The sequence below is a fragment of the Castor canadensis genome, chromosome 15 (genome assembly GCF_047511655.1).
Source record: "Castor canadensis chromosome 15, mCasCan1.hap1v2, whole genome shotgun sequence".
NCBI classification, from domain to species: Eukaryota; Metazoa; Chordata; class Mammalia; order Rodentia; family Castoridae; genus Castor; species Castor canadensis.
The window spans coordinates 78,331,807-78,347,759 of NC_133400.1; the positions used below are offsets into that span (position 1 = coordinate 78,331,807).

The 15,953-nt window shown below is 37.5% G+C and overlaps 1 protein-coding gene and 1 pseudogene across 10 annotated transcripts in view; one reads left to right on the forward strand and one right to left on the reverse strand.

Annotated features, from left to right (window-relative positions):
- The window catches only part of Cacnb2 (calcium voltage-gated channel auxiliary subunit beta 2), a 345,042-nt gene that overhangs the window by 171,242 nt on the left and 157,847 nt on the right, over window positions 1-15,953 (reverse strand). The window lies entirely within an intron of this gene.
- The window catches only part of LOC109697401 (large ribosomal subunit protein uL30-like 1 pseudogene), a 44,192-nt pseudogene continuing 38,625 nt past the window's right edge, over window positions 10,387-15,953 (forward strand).

Genomic DNA, 15,953 nt, shown 5'->3' on the forward strand with positions numbered 1-15,953 from the left:
GGGAACATCTCTGAAGCATCCCTGGGAAACTCAGCTGAGTGCCTGGTTATTCTGTGACTACAGGAGAAACCCACAGAGGCTACTGGAGTAGCTGGGTGTCAGGTTTTGTAAGAACCTGAGGTTCCTGCAGTTCCAGAAGTATTCACCCTACTGACATTTCGCCTTAGCTTGTTTCCAGTCCCCTTCCACCACATTCTCAGCTCCATCTCCAAGTTGTCTTTACTAAATTTTGCTAAACTGTAAATAAAGTTTAATGAAAATGACATTATAGCCACAGAATTCCTGGAGTGCTGTTTTTATAACTAAAGATGCATGCTCCCTCACCTGAAAAGAGAGGTTCTCTCTCATTGTCATACTGGTATGGAGTATTGTTACCATCTAAATAGAACACAGGGAAGAGACCTTCAGTAATTCTGGATCTTCAATTTGAGACAACATTGCCATTTGTTTTTTTAAACTCTAAAACAGCAGCAGACCTTTTTCTGGATGGGAAGGTAGTGGCCAAAGTATAAAGACGCGATGTTGCCAGGAGATGGAAAAATATGCAGAATTTTGGAGGTCACACACTTTAAGTGGCCAGTCCAGACTTCAAAGTCCAGAATATTTATCCAGCAGGCAAGGATTGTGAAAAAATTCCCTTGATCACACCCCAACTTAGATGTTATGCATCAATAGTGTTGTCTTTGATTACAAAAGCTCATGATATGTGTACACATAGGGACAATTATGGTATATATCAGCCAGACAGTGAATCATAACAGCAAAACAAACTTCTAGCATGTGTGCACACACTAAAGCTCACATGTGTTTTTGGTAAATAACAGCCAAACACAACATTTTCTCCAGACCTAAAAATAGGAATCAATTTCACATGCCATGTCAAAAAAACAAAACGGAAATAGTCACACACATAATTGAGGGTTTTTTCTACATAACATTCTGTGTTGTCACTAATAATGAATTTTTAAACTTCATCTAACAAAATTTCTTACAGAACAGTGGGTACTGATTGAAAAGATTAGAGAGAAGAAAGCTATACTATTCAGCCCAAATACTTGTCTATGGAAATTCCTTGCTCAGAGGTGAGAATCTTCATTCAAATCAGAGCCACTCAAATTTTATTTCATTAGAAGTTTAGTAGTGGGGAGCACTTGGTTGGTACTTGTCCCTCTTTCTTTCTTGATATAATGGATGTCCCCTTTTTATTTTTACCTATTACACTTTTTATCATTGATGAACAGCTCACATTGGCTGAACAGCTTCCTTATTGAGACAATTTGTTAAAATCAAGCAAATCACAGCCAGCCAACTTCAAGAACTGAAAAGGCCTCTCTGCTTTCTACACCCCAGCCCCCTTTGCTGGGCCAGACATACTTGAAAATGAATACTGTTAGAGTAAAGAGGCATAGTGATTTTATCCATGTACATCACAGTGAGCTGCCATTTCAAACAGTTCTACAGAAAACAGAAGGAAGAGAACATGTTTGGGAAAGGGTTCTTTTGATCTCTTTTCGCCTAATGGATAAAAAAGTCTATTCCATTGTAAATTTGATCTTGAAAGACATGGCTTCTAATTTTTGGTACTTGTAACTTGCACTTAACAAAGTAAAACCTCTTTCTATAAAATTAAACATTTTCCAGAGTTAACTGTAAAAGAACTATTGATAACTTTCTAGAATAGTTGAATGGATGGATATAATTCAATACATCATGTAAAATATTTTAATATGCAATTGCCACTGGATTATGTGATATGAGGGATGTGTTAGGGGATTGGGAAGTTACATTAAATGTTGATTTTTTTCACTGTGTTTTTGAGATGCCCCTCTTGTTCCATTCCATAATTCTCTTCTCCCAGCCTTTCTCTATAAGTCTATTGTCAGGGTTTTCCTCCTGAAATTTTCACATCTCACCTGTTTTGATGATACAGATATTCCACAGTGCTGGGTTCCAACACTTTACATTTTTTGAGGTTAGATTTTCCTAAATATTTCAGACTTTTGAATTTAATGAGCATTTAAAAAGCCTCTCCGTGGATTTCCAAAGGCCTCTTAATCCTTCTAGGCCCCCAGAGAATTACTGATTCTTGCCCTCCACACCTTTCTCCCACATTATATTCAATAGCACCATCTCCTTGTTGACTACACCAAAGTTTTATCATTAAGTCCCTTTTATTCTAGCTCCAAATCAAAACCCTGTCACCTGCCTTAGGACTATAACAGGCCTTCACTCATCTCTTGGTGGCTGTTGAAGCTCCACCAAGCAACGAGAGTGCTCTTTTACAAGCATGGATCACTTCTATTACTCTGCTGCTTAAAATCCTCGGATCACAGCAATACCACTCTTGGGGATATACCCAAAAGACTGTGACAGAGTTTACTCCAGAGGCACCTGCACACCCATGTTTATTGCGGCACTATTCACAATAGCCAAGTTATGGAAACAGCCAAGATGCCCCACCACTGACGAATGGATTCAGAAAATGTGGTATCTATACACAATGGAATTTTATGCAGCCATGAAGAAGAACGAAATGTTACCATTCGCTGGTAAATGGATGGAATTGGAGAACATCATTCTGAGCGAGGTTAGCCTGGCCCAAAAGACCAAAAATCGTATGTTCTCCCTCATATGTGGACATTAGATCAAGGGCAAACACAACAAGGGGATTGGACTTTGAGCACATGATAAAAGCGAGAGCACACAAGGGAGGGGTGAGGATAGGTAAGACACCTAAAAAACTAGCTAGCATTTGTTGCCCTTAATGCAGAGAAACTAAAGCAGATACCTTAAAAGCAACTGAGGCCAATAGGAAAAGGGGACCAGGAACTAGAGAAAAAGATCAAAAAGAATTAACCTAGAAGGTAACACCCACGCACAGGAAATCAATGTGAGTCAATGCCCGGTATAGCTATCCTTATCTCAACCAGCAAAAACCCTTGTTCCTTCCTATTATTGCTTATACTCTCTCTTCAACAAAATTAGAGATAAGGGCAAAATAGTTTCTGCGGGGTATTGAGGGGGTAGGGGGGAGAGGGAGGGGGCGGAGTGGGTGGTAAGGGAGGGGTGGGGGCAGGGGGGAGAAATGACCCAAGCCTTGTATGCACATATGAATAATAAAACAATTAAAAACAAATCCTCGGATCATTTCTCACTGCCACCGGAATAACTCCAAGGTCAGTGAGAACTGGATCCATTCACATCTCTGATGTTGCCTCCCTCTGTTTTGCCCTGCCAGGTCCACAATGCAGCCTTACTGAACCCTCTGTCCCCAGACTGTGCCACAAGCATCCCTGGGCCAGCACTTCTGCTTCTCTCACCCCGGCTCAGCATGCTTTCCTCAGGGACACTTACGCGGCCATCTGGTTTTGACATCAGTCAGACTCAGCGCTCTTCTTCTCAAGAAGCCCTGAGCACTCAGATTACAGTAGAACTTCTCGTCACTTTAAGGTATGATTGTCTTTATAAGACACAGAAACCTGTGAATGTATCTTTTTAATGGATATGTAAAGTACATTAAATACATATTTAGTTTAGGTTACTATATGTATGCATATGTGCATACAAATATTTGTCTTTCCTAATTAGAGTGACTGTAGAACCTACAACTTGTCCACCACACTAGTTTCAGCTTTACTGTCACCTCTGTGTGCTTTTAGCGCAATATAACTTGCCCACAATCAGCAAAATGTTGAAGGACATTCATAAAGGGAAAGTATACTTGGTTTAGATTTGGAGCTCACAGTCCTGGCTCTGATGCCCTTCACTAGCTGGTCAAATTACTAATATGCCGGGGCCTCAGAGTCATCTATTGTAAAGAGATGTCCAAATAGTCACCCTAGAGAGAGGCGGAGTCCTGAAACCATCAACTCTGCAGCTTAGGTGATGTTTACTGAGCCTAGGTAAGTAGAATACCTTAAGAGTAGGCCAACTGCACAGAACTTAAGTACAGATATACTTAAGAACGATTTGGTGAGTCTGTGAGTTATTCTGTGTATGACTGAGGTAGATGATTCTTAAGCCAAAAGAGTAGACAAAGCAGGACCAAGGTTCCTACGTAAACACTCTCATGCTTTAAACCATTGGTTCTCAGGCTTGGTGTGAAGCAGCCTCATGAGGCAGAGTTAAGTTATACTGATGTCTGAGTCCCACCCCTGAGATCTGACTTAACTGCTCTGGGATGCAACTCAGACTTTAGGGCCATGTAAAATTTCCTCTTTTCTCTGTAGGTTTCATCATTGTTCAAACATTGAACCTTTAATTCCCACAGTCTTGACCTTCCACCATGAAATGCAGCATCTGATGACTGCTGCTGGGAGGTTGCCCTACACACCTTGCCCGGGGTCTTCTCAGGCTCTCCTAGGCATGGCTGCAGAGTTGCACCATTACCCTCGAGGCAGCTCTCCCTTACATATCCAGTCCTAACACTCCATCAGCTTCAAGCACATGGCACTTCTGATTTGCCTTCAACCCCCACTCTGCCTTGGCTCATGTCTTTGACCAAGGTTCTCCTTGCCCTAAAGCTTTGAAGCAGTCCTGTGGGACTCCCAAGTCCTGGCTCCAGAATCCCTGATGTACCCGCTCTTCTGCAAGAGGGGGACAATGAAATAGTTTCGTACCCTCCTGCCCCTGCAGAATAGAGCACAGGAAAATGGTCATTAACAGTGCTACTGGAGCAACTTAGTATTTCCAGATGTGCATACTTCCACACAGCTTTCAGGTACATCTGGTATTTGTAGAGGCTAGAGAAATGAATCACGAGGAAATTATGTTTTTATTATGAAAATGTTATGACCACATACTTATGAAAAACATGTCCTTTCTATCATAACCATGCTCGTTTTATGGTCACTATACTTGCCCCCTGAAAGTCCACAGGTATTTTGAATGACATCAGAACATATTGCAAGGCATTATCTCAAACAGAATGTACAAATCAGAAATGTTCTAGAAAGGCACTCTGTAATATCATGGAAATTTAACTTCCTATCCTTTAAGGAAGAGTGGCCCATGTGAGTGCTTTTTTTCTCTCTTGAATTTACATGAAGCATAAATACACTGGAAGAAGGTCCCCAGGGTCAAAGGTGTTCACTGTCATATTTCTAAGGAGAGAGAGTATACCTCAAAGCAAAACTTCCTCTAAGTAGCTGTGCTTATGAAGTGCCCAGTGGGATCTGATTTATTTGAAAATTTTCACGGAACAGAGTCAGAGGTCACAGGAGCTCTGCTGAAGTCTCATAAAGGAGGAGCTGTATGTTTACCTCTATCTGCTCTTGCTTCCTGGGCGAAAACACACACATTTTCTGCAATTTGCTTTTCTTGCATAAATTACCAAAGAAGGAGTTCAATCAACACTGAGTTGTCCTCTGGGGATCAGAGATGGAGCAGATTCTTCTTGACATAATTTTGCGCTCAGCACCTCAATTACTTTGGAGAAAGCCTTTTTAAAAATAATTCATTTTGGATTTCCCCATTTATTTCAAGGTCATGTTCCCTGCAACCTGTTTCAGTTATTCTTAAAGTACTCATTCAGTCTATTTTTCTTCTTTCTGTTTTAGTATGCTAACTGTGATTAATTATAGAAGCCCCTATCATCTGTTCATTCATCTTGAACATTGAAGACAAAAGAGTCAGGCTCATAGCAGGAATCTGTATCAAGACGCCCTAGGGTTAAGTTTTGTCTGCTACTGAATACTTGTATAATTTAGAGCACTTTGATCTCTGCATTCTGGTTTCTACAATTAAAAAAAAAAAAACCAGAGGCATTCTGGATTGTCTGCATGATTTGTAGGAGTCACTACCCAATAAAAATGCAATGTCTCAGCCAGGTGTGGGGGCACACACTAGGGAGGCAGAGGTAGAAAGACTGCAGTTTGAAGCCAATCTGGACAAAATTAGACCCTATCTCAAAGCCAAAATAAAAACAAAAGGATTGAGGGGTATGGCTCAAGTGGTAGACCATTTGCCTAGAATGTGTCCAGCCATGGGTACAACCTTCAGAATGAAAAAACAAGTGTTTCTTGTTCCGATATCAAGGATTTACAATGGTCATAGCAGAGCATTAATCCAAATATAGGGCCCTTCTAAGCAAAGAAGCTGGCGCTAGAGACATGAACAGTGCATCTTTCATAGTGTTGATATGAACAATAAATAAGATAACATATTTATATATGTTAATGTGCTAATCACAGTGTCTGGCACAGGTAAGTTATCAATAAACATTAGCCACTGAAATATATTATGTATGCTGTTCTGTATTCTATGACTGACTTCCCAGCTGGGTATGTCTCCTCACATATCCCTCTACCACTGCCATCCACTTATTCAAGTGTTTGTGATTGGCAATGCCATTAAGATTTCTGCATTCTGAAATGGGCTTCCCCTTCTGTCTCCTTTGGCAAACGTCAGTCCATATTTTAAGACCCAGTTGGAGCTTCCCTTCCTTTCAGAAGCAACCTCTGACCTTGTCAGGAAGACAGAGTCCCTTTGCTACCCATGGTTTATTCCTTTGTAACAGCCCCAGCCACACTGGGTATGCAAATATTTGTCTCCTGTTCCTCTGTGCCCTGTAACTCTGTGGTGGCTCATGAGCAGAAACCGTGTCCATTCACCTCAATATCCCTGGGCTCTACTACATAGATGGCATCTAATCCATTTTTGATGGATGTATGCATGAGTAACATTCATTCTTTGCAAGCCTGAGTACTATTCAAATTGCCCCATTCACTGTCCTTGCCATTGTGTTTACTTCAATGATCAGACAGATGTTTAAAATACTACTTTCCCTAACATTTTTCATAATGCTTTATCTGTTCATTTTGGTAGGCTCTTAATGGCTGGTAGTATACTACTTTCTACAGTGACTATAAGATTCAGATGAATGGATTAATGTTGTCTAATTTGGATGTGTTCAAAGAACTATAATTAAATTGTGACTCCTTAAAATGAGCCTGATAGAAACTTGCTACTTATTTTTTGGATAGGAAAATATCAAGAGAGTAAACATATAACTCCCTAGCCCTCTATTTAGCAGTTCGGTATAATTATTGAATGTGAATAAATCTTTTCATTAGAATATCTTAATTAAATGAATCTTCTGGTGTTGAAACTCATCCCTTCAACTGCTTAAGAAATTTTACATTTAGAGCCATTGGGATGGCAATAATCTCTAATTCCACATATTCTTAAAGTGAACATACAGAATCCAAGTTAACCTTTTTTTGATGTGTCAGGATCACAATTATCAACATTAATTATTGTACTATGATTCTATTAATTCACAAAAACAACACAAATGCTAACAGTAGAGTGAATAAATAGTGAGATGGGTTCTACAAAGGCATATTATACAATGATCATAGGCCAAACTTTGTATAATAGTGAAAAAGGCAAGTCCCCACACAAATATTCAAAATGTACATAGAATATGATTTCACTTGCAGGAAAGTATAAAAATAGGCACAACAACTCTCTATTGCTTAGAGATGTGTACAGAAGTATTAAATGGTAAAGAAAAAGCAAGGTGATTATCACCATAGAAGTCAAGATAGTGGTTAGGGGTTCTTTGGTTATTGTTAGAATTTTCTAAATACATTTCATTTTCCAAAAATGTAAAAAGATCCTTAAATTTCTCTGATGTTTTTAAGCAGAGTGGAAAATTTTAATTTAATAAATTTATGACTACTGTGTATATAGAAGCATTAATTGGATTATTTGGGGTTTTTTGTTTTGTTTTGTTTTTGAGTTGAATTCCTTATATACTCTGAATAGTAATCACTTTTAAGATGGATGGCTTTAAATATTTTCTTCATTATACAGGTTGACTGTTCACTCTGTTGGTTGTTTCCTTTGTTGTGCAGAAGCTCCTTCATCTGATAGGCTTCCATTTGTTTTTTGTTGTTGTTGTTGTTTTCTGTGCCTTTGGTCTTATATAAAAAATCTTTGCCTATGCCAATAGCATGAAGGGGTCCCTCTATATTTTCTTCTAGCAGTTTAAAAATTTCAGGCCTTAATTAATGTTTTTGATCCATTTTGAGTAGACTTTTGTATATGATAGATGTAGTTTTAGTGTTCTGTATAGGTATATCCAGTTTTCCAAGCAACATTTATTGAAGAGATTGCCTATTTTGAATGTTTGTTCTTGTCACCTTTGCCAAAAACCCATTGGGTGTACATATGTGCATTGATTTCTGGGTTCTCTCATCTGTTCCATTGGTTTGGGTGTTGGTTTTTATGTCAGTGTACCATGCTGTATTCAAAACTAGAGCTTTGCAGTATGTTTTGAAGCCAGGCATTGTGATAACACTTGCTTATTTATTTATTTAATGTATTTACTTCTCTAGATGACTTTGAATATGTGGATTTTTTGTGGTTCCATATGAAGTTTGATTTTTTAAAATTGTTTTTAAAGAATGTCATTAGTATTTTGATAAATCTGACACTGAGTCTGTAGATCACTTTGAGCATTATGTACATTGTAACAGTATCAACTCTTCCAATCCATAAACACAGGCTGTCTTTCTATTTTGTGTGCCCCATTCAATCTTTCATCAGTGTTTTGTAAGTTTCATTATAGAAAACTTTCACTGAATAGACATTTCTCAAAAGAAAACACAAATGGCCGACAAGTACACAAAAAATGTTCGACATCATTAATGCGAGAAATGTAAACTCAAACCACAGTGAGATATCATCTCCCCCCAGTTAGAATGACTGAGACCAAAACCTCAAAACATAACAGAGGCTGATGGGGATGTGCAAAAAGGGGAATTCTTATGCACTGTTGGTGGCATTTGATTTACTGTAGTCATTATGGAACACAGTACACAGTTTCATCAAACACTGAAAATAGAACTATTATATAATCCAGCAATCCTGTACTGGGTGAAAAACCACAGGAAATGAAATCCTCAAATCAAAGAGGTAGGGTTATTACAGCATTATTCATAAAAGCCAAGTTATGGAATCACAAGATATCACTGGCGGATGAATGAATAATGTGACAAGGAAACTCTCTGTGTAGCTATCTTACACAAACAAAAATGTCACTTTTTCCTTTTCTAAAATTGGCAAACAGGAGGGTGGAAGAGATGCTGTGGGGTGGAGGGGTATTGGTACCCGTGGGAGGAGGGAGGAGATGTGGAAAGGGTGTGGGAGGGTGAATATCATACAAATACATACGTATATAAATGGAAAAACGATACCTGTTGAGGCTATTTCAGGAATGGGGGCAGGAGATGATAAAGGAGAATGGTGAAGGGGGGTGAATTCAAGTATAATATATTTGATATATTCTAAGAACTTTTGTAAATACCACAACATATCCTCACCCAGCACAACAATTAAAAAAAAACAGAAAGAAAATGTGGATTACATATATAGTGGAATATTATCCAGTCATAAAAAAAATGAAACCCTATAATTTTATGGTAACATGGATGGGACTATAGGTCATTATTTTAAGTGAAATAATTCAAATATGGAAAAAATATGCTGCATGTTCTCATTCATTAGTGGAAGCTAAAAAAAAGTTGGTCTCATAGAAATAGAGAGTCAAATAGAGGTCAATATAGGCTACCAATGGTAGAGGGGGAGAGGGTAGATAAAAGATACCAAGACAAAGTTAGATAGGAGAAATTAGTGTTCTAAAACATAGCAGTGTAACTGCAATATATGTATATGTGTGTGTGTGTGTGTGTGTGTGCGCGTATGAACATATTGAAACAATGAGAAAAGAGGTAAAAGTTGCCCAGTACTTAGAAAAGATAAATATTTGATGAAATGGAAATGGAAATTATCTTAATTTGACCACTACATATATAGAAATATCAAATTATCACCTATACCCTATAAATATGTACAAATATTATGTGTATATTTTTAAACTCTATTAATCGAAATGACTAAGCCAGCTGTGGTCTCTAATGCAAAAACAAGACATTTAAAGAATTTATTACTTTAATGTCATGTTTTAACAATTTTGTCCTCTACTTCAGTGTCATATAGTCATTTCTTTCAATTCACTTATACTGATATCAGAGATTAATATAACTAACATTAGATGCCTCTCTATTTTCTTTAGACTAAATAAAATCATGCAGTTAGACATGCAGTCATCATTCAGTATTCATCGGTGATTGGTTTTTGGAACCCTTCCTCCCTGACAGTACCAAAACCCACAAATATTCAAGTCTCTTACATAAAATGGCATAGGGTTTGCATAGAACTTTAAATCCCTTCTAGATCACTTATAATACCAAATACAATGTAAATCCTAAACAAACAATTGGGATACTATATTGTTCAGGGAATAATGACAGGAAAAAAAGTCAGTACAGGTGCAATTTTTTTCATAATATTTTGATCCGTGTTTGGAAGAACTTGCAGATGCCGAACCTGGGGATTCAGGGGCTGTCTGTACTTCATGGGCCTCAGATCACTGTTTCTAAACCCCCTATTCCACCTCATTCAGAACAACAGTCAAATTCACATGCAAATGTAAGTGTTTTTTCATAGGCCAAAACTGTTCCACAATTTACAAATAAACACAAATAAACAAAATACTTACTAAATGGGTGACAAAGAACTTTAATAACCAACAAATATTAACCATAAAATATCCTTTCACTACCTGATTATTTTAAGTCATGACCTTTGATCCATGAAGGTTGATTCACATTTTTTTGTTTCAATGTATTCAGCATCTTTGAACTATTCTTACCATTTAGGCACAACCTCTTGGAAATCAGGGCTAAAATACTGCCTTCTATGATTTCTGGTTAAGCAAATTTATCATCTTAAAAATATTCCTCAGTATTAGAAATCCACAAATCCTAAGAAAAACTCAAAAAGAGGGGACAAAGAGCAAAAAGTGCTTCCACAGCAAGACTCAGTGGGAGGTAATGGGCCCTATGATTGTTAAAAACCTGGACTAGAGAGGTGACTAAAACATAAAGCAGTGAATCACTAGTTTGCCACAGTACTAGGAGCTAGAGGAAGAAATTAATTTTATCCTCAGGATACTGTAGTTATTTTGAATGTGTGCAAGGGCAGAAACATATGCTAAGACAATCTTCCAAAGCCTGATAACATCACTATGTTTACATCCTAAGCCAAGCTAATCAATGAATGTGATAGGCTACGGGTGGGGTGAAGTAGAATTTCGATTATGTCAAGGCTGGACAGCAACTCCTCGGGTATCTGGCCTATGGTGATGCAGCAGAGCCCCTGGGCTTTACTTATGAAGGACTGGTCTCACTTTCCCACTTCCCTGTTTCTGAGACTCATTTTCCTCTTGGCTTGATCTTCGGAAACACTTCAGCTTGTGGTGTGTGGAGTGAAGGCTCTACTAATGATCTCCCTAGAAGGAAAAATAGGAGCTTTCTGTTCCCTTTCGTGATGTCATCAGTAATTCTAACCACAAGTCAAGGAAATTAAGTAAGACAAGAATTTTTTTTTTTTGGCAAACTCTCATTTTCTTGGATATGGCTATTCTACTTGTAATAAAGTGATTTTTGAAAGCATTCTAAAAGTTGTTAAATATCAAACAAGGGTTATTTGACACATAAGTGAAAATCAATTACACTCCATTTCTAAACAACTACCAATGTGCACTTTGCAGTTTTTCAGTCTAGCAATAACAAAAAATAGTCAATAGTTATGGAGTTCTACTTATATTCTCATCTAGTGATTGCCATCCATTATTTTATTTGAAAAGAATCACTCTATGGGATACATACAACTATCCACACTCTACAGATGAGAAAACAAAGACAGGGTAAGTTCAGTAACTTGCCCAAGGTCACACTTGGTAAGCATCAGGGCTGAGATTCTGTCTCAGCAATCTGGATGCACGCTTCATGCTCCCAAACATTACATCATACTGCCTGTCATAATCATGTCCTTTTTAAAACACAAAGACTCAGTTATGAGCTATGTTTTAAGTATTAGCTTTCTCATAGTTTGCTAGGGCAACATTCATTACATATGAATTTACCTAATCACTTAAACAAACAAAACATTTATTTTCACTTACTCTTTCAAAGACACTAAAACCCAACCAAAGCAAACGAAGCAAACAAAGCAACAATAGTAATCAAGCCTTTGCCCTCACAGAAGATGAAATCAATAAGGTCTCTATGCTCCTTCAGAGGAACAGTTGGTGATATGCTCCAGAAATTTCTAATCTGGCTGATATATGAGTATAGAAGGGCTGGGTATAAAAGGGTTAAAGGAGTTTGATGCAAGAATTAGAGGTAGAAATGAATTCTCGTTGGTTAGTCCTCTGTTTTTGAAGGCATAGCATTAAAGGCCCTGTAGGACAGCATTAAATATGGATCAGGGGCTGACCAAATGGAAGAACACCTAGTGGAAAGGAGCCCTTGGAGAAGACTAAAGACCAGAACAGCAGGAGCAGAATCTCTCCCCTATCTAGCTGTCTGGTCACATGTCCTGCCATACCTGCCACTGGCCTTTCTGTTCCCAGCAGGCTTATCCTTCTCAGAGACTTGGTACTTGACTCTGCCTGGAATACTCTATACCTTGGACCACTGTGTAGCTTTCTCTAGTCACTCAAGTCTCAGCTCAAACATCTACCCTTTTTAATTTGTTGGTTCACTCAGTTTCCTTATTTACTGTCCCTAGATAAATAGATTGTTTTTATTGTTTTATTATTCATATGTGCATACAATGCTTGGGTCATTTCTCCCCCTGCCTCCACCCCCTCCCTTACCACCCACTCCACCCCCTCCCCCTCTCCCCCACCCTCTGAATACCTGGCAGAAACTATTTTGCCCTTATCTCTAATTTTGTTGAAGAGAAAGTATAATCAATAATAGGAAGGAACAAGTGTTTTTGCTAGTTGAGATAAGGATAGCTATACAGGGAGTTGACTCACATTAATTTCTTGTGTGTGTGTGTTACCTTCTAGGTTCTTTTTGATCTAATCTTTTCTCTAGTTCCTGGTCCCCTTTTCCTATTGGCCTCAGTTGATAAATAGATTCTTTAAAGGGGCAACTCCCCCACCCTCGCCATCTTCCTTATTTGTGGCTGAGTTCACAATGCACAGAGCAATGTTTGGCACAGAGAAGAACTCGATAAATATTTATTGAATTAATGTATGAATGAAGGAATAACAGTAGGGAGTTTTAAAGAAAGAATAGGTGTTCCTTATGGCCAAAAGCTAGGGTAAAGCATGGCAGGATGAAGGCTACAAAGAGGTCATTAGATCAAGCAAGCTAATGTCAACAAGGGCTCAATGAACTTCCCTTTGGTTTACTGGGCTTGTTTCATATTGGTAAGACAATCAGCTCCTACTAGCTTATACTGTTGGTTCTGGAGATTGAACCCAGGGCCTCACACATACTAGGGAAGCCCTCTACTACTGAGCTACACACCTCCAGCCCTCAGATCCTATTTTAGGTACCAGACCTACAGAAATGAATGAATGTACACTGATTTAGCAAGGAAATTACTTTAAAATACTTGGGAAGTTGATGTTTCAAAAACCTATTAATCATTTAGAAAGTACACTTATAAAAGAAAGAATATCACTGGTTGCTCCTAAAACTGGCCCAGTTATAATTTTAGGAATATTAAGAGACTGCAGTCAGTCAAATACAATCATTGCTAAACATTAAACTATAAACTCACAACTAAAAAAAATTCTTCTAAAATCAAAGATAATAAAAACTTAAAATTCACAATTTCTGAATTACTTTACTACACTTTATTATGACTCATACCCTTGAGGTTATACACGTCTAACATATGTGTCTATTGGATATATCCCATCCTAGTATGACATCCTTGACATTGGCAACAATGGGAGAATTTACATGAAAGCTGGCAAATGCTACAAATTGGAACTTATTTTCTTCTTATTTTTTAATATCTAGATATTAAACATTTACTAGCACATCACTGAGCTTACCTATGAATTAGAAACTATTTTGTGCATGTCTTTTTATTATATTATTATTGTACTGGGGGTATATTGTGACATTTACCAAAGCTCTTACAATATATCATAGTTTAATTCACCTCCTCCATCCTTTGTCCCTCCTCCCCCATTCCTGGAATAATTTCAATATATATCATTTTCCATTTTCATACATGAGTACATAATATTTCCACTACATTCAGCCTCTTACACACTTTCCTTATATTCTACACCCTGCTATTGTACCAACCTCCAAACAGGAGCTTTTATACTTTCCTGTTCTCTGTTTTTCCAAAAAAGCATTTTGTTTGTCTAAGATACAGGGAGTTTCCTTATGACATTTCCATGTATATATGTAACTCAAATTGGCTCCTGCCCTCTATTTTTCTCCTTTCTACCTTAGTTCCCTTGTTATGGTGATTTAAATAGGTTTAAAAATTCTATATTCATTTTTGTATAGAACATACATCACCCATATTCACCTTCTTAACTACCTTCTTTTAGCCTTCCTCTCCTGTTAGTGACCTCCCCTTAGCATGGCAACCAGTATGGAAAACAGTATGGACACTCCTCAAAAAACTAAAAATAGAACTGCTGTATGATTGATGGAGCAATACCACTCTTAGGGATATACTCAAAGAAATCAAGATACAATAAAGACATTTCCACACTGATGTTTATTACAGCATTATTCAAACTATGGAAACAACCTGGATGCCCAACGACTAATGAATGGATTAAGAAAACACACATACACACACACACACACATACACACACAATGTATATATGTATATATGTATATATACATATATACACATATACTTACACACACACAATGGGGTTTTATTCAGCCATAAGGAAGAACAAAACCTTGTGGTTTGAAAGTAAATGGATGCAATTGGAAGTTATCATGTTAAGTGAAGTAAGCCAGACTCAGGAAGACAAAGGCCATATGTTTTCTTTCATATGTGGGAGATAGACACAATACAAATACAAGCAATGTTATACATGTCTTTATCTAGCTTGTTAGGTTACAATTAATGTGGGAATTCACAGGGTCAAAAGTTCTTTAAAAACAAAATAACAACAGCAGATTAAAATTCCACTTGTCTTTCCCACGGGTTTTTGTGAGTTAATAAGTTTTTAGAGTTGTGGTTTTTAATCTCTCAGTACAAATTTTAAGAGGTTTCAGGATGAAGCAAAATTCTTCTGTTACCCTAGTGTTGCTATTATATGTAAAACACCTTTCACTGGAGTCTGCTGAGCTTTTTATTATGCATCCATTTTTGCTGTATTTGTTACAGCCAACACTGTAGGGTTTATATGTATAAAGAAGGGCAAGAAACTACTTGGCAGCTAACTGAGGGAAGTGGTAAGAGGCTGATTTGGTTATTTTGGCTATTTTGGAGTATCAGACATTTTCCCCCGACGAGTGTAGGAACATGAATTTTAACTTTCAATTGTGACCACCTCCTTGAAAGTAATTTTTCAGAGTTGAAGGGGAAAAACAGGAAAAAGAAATCCTGATCTAATAAATGAAAGATATTGAAACTTCAATCTCACAGTCTAGTCATTTTTCCCATGTGTGAACAGTTGAACTTCCTTGCATTCTTCCTTATGCAAAATTAACCATTTAATCTCTACTCAAATTTATTAATAATAGAAATGTTCCTTAGGACTTTTTGACTGGTTGATAAATTAAATGGTTATTTCCCTCAAATCCCTTTAGCAGTGGTACTTGGTAGTTTGTAGTAACTTGCTTTTCTAAAAAAATATTCCCAACTGCTATGTTGGGGTTGTAATATAATAATTATGCATATTTAGTTTACATGTGACAAAACCATTTATACTTATGTTTAATCATTCATTCACTCAATAATCAACATTTTTATTATAAAAAGCCAATAAAGGGGCTAGGGATATGACTCAGTGGTAAGATACATTCCTAGCATTCAGAAGGCCCTGAGTTCCATATCCAGCACCACCAAAAACAAAAACACACAAACAATACA